This window comes from Triticum aestivum, chromosome 1B (genome assembly GCF_018294505.1).
Source record: "Triticum aestivum cultivar Chinese Spring chromosome 1B, IWGSC CS RefSeq v2.1, whole genome shotgun sequence".
In the NCBI taxonomy this organism is placed as follows: domain Eukaryota; kingdom Viridiplantae; phylum Streptophyta; class Magnoliopsida; order Poales; family Poaceae; genus Triticum; species Triticum aestivum.
This window is the reverse complement of record NC_057795.1, coordinates 612,159,870-612,165,765: the sequence shown is the minus strand read 5'-3', so window position 1 is coordinate 612,165,765 and position 5,896 is coordinate 612,159,870.

The following is a 5,896-nucleotide window of genomic DNA, read 5'->3' as shown; positions in this document are numbered from 1 at the left end:
TTGACTTGTCGAACAAGGGCGAAGCTCGCGAGCTTCTTTCTCTCCTTCTCTTGAAGGAAATCTCGCAGGTTGGGCTAGCTCAGGCAGCTGCTGCCCGCGTGGCGCCATCGACAGGCGCGACAGGGGCTTCTCTGAAGATTGTAGCGCGACCCGTCCAGGGGGACAATGTAGCAGGGGCTGCGTCGTCCCCCTCAACCCGTTGTCCTGCCAGGACACGGCGTGTGGCCAAAGCATTTACCGCAAGGGGTATTCGTCTTCGCAATCGCATAATCTAATGTGTTTCATCTTTTGGAACATTTGTGGCTTCGGCTATGCTGGGAGGCGGACCCAGCTGAAGGAATACATCCGTGAAGAGGGGATCAATGTAGTGGGCTTGCAGGAAACCATCAAGGCGGATTTTCCCCACCAGGACTTGTTGGCTATCGACCCGTTGGAGCGTTTTGCGTGGCATTGGGTGCCCGCGATGGGCCACTCTGGGGGCCTGTTGCTTGGGGTCAACCAAGTATGCTGCGAGGTGTTGTCATGGGATGCAGGCATGTTTTTCATTTCTACGCATGTTCGCCATCGCGCGACCCTGCGTGAGTGGGAGGTCATTGTGGTCTATGGCCCGGCCGACCGCTCGCGCTCTCAGGAGTTCCTGGGGGAACTCCAGGAGAAGGTTGCGGCCTTGGCTGTGTGCAATTTGCCACTTCTTGTGGGCGGCGATTTCAACTTGATCCGCTCGGGAGCGGACAAGAATAATGGGATCATTAACTGGAAAGGGTGTCCATGTTTAATAATGCGATTGCGGCAATGGCCCTTAGGGAAGTGGCCCGCGTAGGGGCCCGATATACGTGGACTAATAAACAGTTAACGCCGGTTCGGTCGGTGCTAGACCGGGTTTTCATGTCTGCGGAGTGGGAAGTGCTATTCCCACTGTGCTCCCTACAAGCCGAAACCAGGATTGGATCGGATCATATCCCTCTAATCCTCTCCTCAGGGGAGGACAGGCTGAGACGTAGCCCTTGTTTCTTCTTTGAAACCGCATGGTTCGAGTCTCCGGGTTTCAAGCAAATCTTTTTCTCCACCAAATGGGCGACATGCGTGGCCCGGCTTGGGTCCCAACGTGGTCCTATGGAGTTTTGGATAGCCGCAGGGGCGGGCATGCGCGCAGCCCTCAAAGGTTGGGGGGCAACTAGGGCCGCGAGGATAAACTGCTTCGAGCATGCATGACCGTGGAACTGGCTCGGATGGATGCGATTGCTGACTCACAGGGCTTCTCGAAGTAGGATTGGGCTTAGCATTACGCACTGGAAGCCCAAGTTGAGTCCCTCCTTAGGGCTGAGGAGGAATATTGGCGTAGACATGGTGGCATCAAGTGGACGCTGAAGGGTGATGTGAATACCAAGTACTTTCATGCCTATGCTAATGGTCGGTGACGTAAGTGCGCCATCCTGAGATTGCAATCTGAGCATGGGCTCCTTTTGCGACAACAGGACATCGTTCGCCACATTTACGATTTCTACATCCAGCTGATGGGCTCCAGGGAGGAGTTGCGCGCGCGGCTGCGGGCAGATGTCTGGGATCCCGTTTTACGGGTCTCGGATGAGGAAAACGAGGGCCTGGGTCTGGCTTTCCTTCCTCAAGAGATTGATGTGGCGGCCCTTGGGATGAAATTGGACACTGCCCCGGGCCCTGATGGTTGGCCGGTGGCGATGTTTAAGCGCTTTTGGCCAGTGCTTGAGGGGCCAATTTTCGACGTGTTCAACGGGTTCATGCGGGGCTTCGTAGATATCTCTCGCCTTAACTTGGGGTTCTATCCCTGATCCCAAAGTTTAGGGTACTGACTGTATTAGACAATTTAGACCCATAGCGCTCATTAACGTTCCGTTCAAAATATGCGCTAAGGCTTTTTCCATGCGTCTCTCTCTGATAGCTCAACGTATCATTAGTAGGAGTCAGTCGGCTTTTATCCGTGGTCGCAATATTTTGGAGGGGCCAATCGCCCTCCAGGAGATTATTCACTCGCTTAAATGCTCCCGCTAGCCAGCCATTCTTCTGAAACTAGATTTCGAGAAGGCGTATGACCGATGAACTGGGATTTTCTCCAACAAGTCCTCCTGGACAGATATTTCTCGTTGGTGTGGGTTCACCACATGATGCAATTGGTCTCGGGGGTCCAAACAGCGATTGCGGTGAATGGAGAAGTAGGAAACTTCTTCCACAACAAGCGCGGGCTGCGTCAAGGGGACCCGGCCTCCCTGCTGCTGTTTAATTTTGTGGCTGATGCCATGGGTGCTATGTTAGATCAAGCCCGTGCCGCTGGCCATGTCAGGGGAGTGGTCGGTAACTTGATCCCGGGGGTCGTGTCGCACCTGCAGTATGCAGACGACACACTCCTTCTTTTCAAGCTGGACTTGCACAGTATCGCAATAGTTAAGGCTATTCTCTTGTGTTTTGAGATTATGTCTGGGCTCAAAATAAACTTCCACAAGTGTGAAGTAGTGTCCATAGGGATGGATGCGGCCGAAAGTTTACGTGTAGCCAACCTGCTAAATTGCAAGCTTGGGAAACTACCGTTTACTTACCTCGGCCTCCCGATCGCTGAGAAAAAGTGCTTGATCTCAGATTGGGAACCTCTCTGTAATAAGGTGGCGGGTAGAGTCTGCCCGTGGAGAGGGAGATTTATGTCTTCAGGGGCAAGACTTATCTTAACCAACTCCAGCCTTTCGTCCCTGCCTATGTTTGTCATGGGACTATTCCTGTTGGTTGACGGGGTGCACACCAAAATAGACACCCCTAGGGCCCGCTTCTTTTGGGAAGGTGCGGGGACGAAACGTAAATACCATATGGTAAAATGGCAGGCCGTTTGCCGGCCCAAAGCCCAGGGAGCCTTGGGATCATCAACTCAAAGTTGATGAACATTGCACTTATGTGCAAATGGATTTGGAAGCTGTCTCAGGGTGAGACCGCCTCTGGATGGACCTCCTGCGTGCTAAATACTTCCTTGGTGGGAATTTTTTTGAGGCCGCAACCCATGGGTCACCTTTCTGGAACTCCATCCAATCCTTAAAACCGTTCTTTGCTAGAGGGGCGAAATTCACGGTTAATAACGGCCGCTCCACGCGATTCTGGCTTGACTTTTGGATCGGCCACCAACCCCTTTGGTTGGAGTTTCGCGATCTCTATTCCATCGCTGTTGATCCCAACCAATTGGTTGCCTTGGCCTTTAGTTCTTCCCCGCCTTCTATTTTCTTCAGAAGGGAGCTCTCGGGGCTTGAGGCGGATAATTGGGATCGCCTACGGGCTCTCATCGCCAAGGTGCAACTGTCCCATGCCGCGAACACCATGTCATGGAGGCTCACGGGTACTGGCAAGTTCTCTGTCAATTCTCTTTATAGAGAGCTGGCTCTCCGCCCTGCCTTTCAGGCTGCCTCGGGGCTCTGGAAGGCACGAATCCCACTTAAAATTAAGGTTTTTCTCTAGCAATTGTGCCATGATCGCCTCCCTACCTCCATTAATGTAGCTAAGCGCAATGGGCCGGCCACTGGGCCCTGCGCGCTTTGTGGTGTACCTGAAGACGCGGATCACGTGTTCTTCCGATGCCCTCTAGCGTGCTTCGCCTGGAGCACGGTCTGCGAGGCCACGGGTGTGGATTGGGATCCACGCTCCCGCTCCGAGCTAGTGTCGTCTCTGTCCTCAGTTCAGGGCTCCTCTCGCCGTACCATGTGGACTTGTGCGGCTGCAATGTTATGGGCCCTTTGGCGAACTCGAAACAAGTTTACGATTGAGGGCATTATCCCAGCTCACCCCGCTGACGTAATTTACAAATGTATCCTTTTCTTACAGCAGTGGACACCATTGGGAAGACATCAGGACGCTGATCTTCATCGCCATGCTCTAGACCGCCTACGCCTCGTCTGCTCAGCGGCTCGATCTTCGTCGTCTGCTACACCGGCTACCTAGGGATGTGTAGCTCCTTTTGGAAGTGTTTTCTCCGAGCCTGCGCGCTCTTATGTTGGCTGGCTATGCCTTGTACCGCACTTGGTCTTCTGGGCCGGGCGTCTTTGTGTTTGGTTTGGGTTCCTGGACGTTGGTTACCCCTCATGTGCACACTGCCTATGTTGTGGGCTTTATTAATTTAAAGTCGGACGCCCCTGGCGTCTTCGTTCTAAAAAAACATAGAGGGATCGAGCGAGATGCGCCCGGTGCGTGGCCAGCTGGCAAGCACTTTTCAACCAGCCTTGAGCCATCATGTGCAACCGCCAAGCCCGAGCTCCACGACGAGCCGCCGCCATGACGGAAGAAGCCGACACCATGCAGCCCTCCACGCGCGCACTTCGTGTTCTCAACACCGCCGCCAGCCCGCATCGACGCCTGGATCCAGTGTCACACGCCGCCACCCCCAAGCATGGATGAGAGAAGGCCTCGCCGCCAGCTGGTCAGGCTTGGCCCGGCAGCCCGCACAGGCGGCGGCGAGGAGGGGGGTTGGCCGCCGGCGGAACTAGGGTTCCCCCTAGACGCCTGCGAGGGCGACGCGGAGATAGGCGAAATCACTAGTTAAAGAGTACTCATTGCAAAGATCATTCCCACCTTCCCAGGTTGCTACGAGTGGTGCGTTGCAAGTGCGCCACTTGTCACAATCTGGGAGTTATCCCTTTATTCTTAGATTCGTTTGTTCAAAAAAATCATCTCTTAAACCGTGCGTCCAAATCTCGAACCGTTTTCACCGTTGGATTCTCGCGTCGAGATCTTCCAAACTAGATCCCATGTTGATAGGTTTTGATGAATTTTTTTCATGAAAAAACAAACGAAAAAACCGAACCGGGAGCATGGGTTTTTTTCCTTTCCGAAAGAGGCACACCCGTGCCTCTCGCAAAATCACAACCGTACCTCTCGTGGAAGGAAAAAAGAAGAGAAAATGCGGGTTTTTTCATTTTCGAGGAGGCACGGCCGTGCCTCTCGCGAAAGCACAACCATGCCTCTCGCGGAAGAAATATCATGCCTCTCGCGAAAAAAAACGCGTTTTTTTCGGTTTCCGAGAGGCAGGGTCGTGCCTCTCGCGAAAGCACAACCGTGCTTCTCGCGGAAGGGAAAAAAGAAAATGCGTTTTTTCGCGCAAATCCAGAAGTTAAGGAAGACCGATGAAAAACCGAAACGTCGAAAAAACCAAAAAAACACGTTTAAAAAGCCAAAAACGCGTGCAGAAAAATAAAAAAACTGAAGGAAGCGCGACACATGGCAGGCGGCTGAGAGCGCGGTAAGTGGCGCTGATCGTTGTGAGACTCCCGAAAGAGCGCTCCTAGATAGGAAGGGTGGTAGGAGCTTTGTAGGGGCCGAACTGGGTTGTGGCCCGCCCAGGAATTTAACAAAAAAAATATTAGCCATGCATCTTCCAGGCCCAGCCCACCGGCAGCAGGTACCAGGCCATCCTATCCTCTCCCCGTATAGTTCCTCAAAAAAAGAAAAGAAAAACTCTCCCCTTATCGACCGTGCAGAGCGGGAACTCCTATGTGACGCTCTCTGCGTCAAGTTGCTGCGGCTTCGCACAGGAGCGTCCCCGACTGGGCCGACCCATGAAGATGATGATCGACATGAACGACCATTGCTCAAAAAATACTGCAATACGGGGATTCGAACACAGGATCGAGAGATCTAGATGATGTGTTCCTACCAGCTCACCTCGCACTCGTATGTGCTCATAACTTAGCATCAAACATAAAGAACTAGACACGCTTTGCATATCCGAATTACTTTAGAAATTTTAAAAGTAGTTTCTTTTTTCAAAAAATGGAATGTTCTGGCAAACACAAACACTTTCCAAATTTGGAACAATTTTCCAAAAAACTATGAAATTTTCGAAAAATCAGGGACATTTTTTTGAAATCATGAACATTTTTTTCCAAACATGAATTTT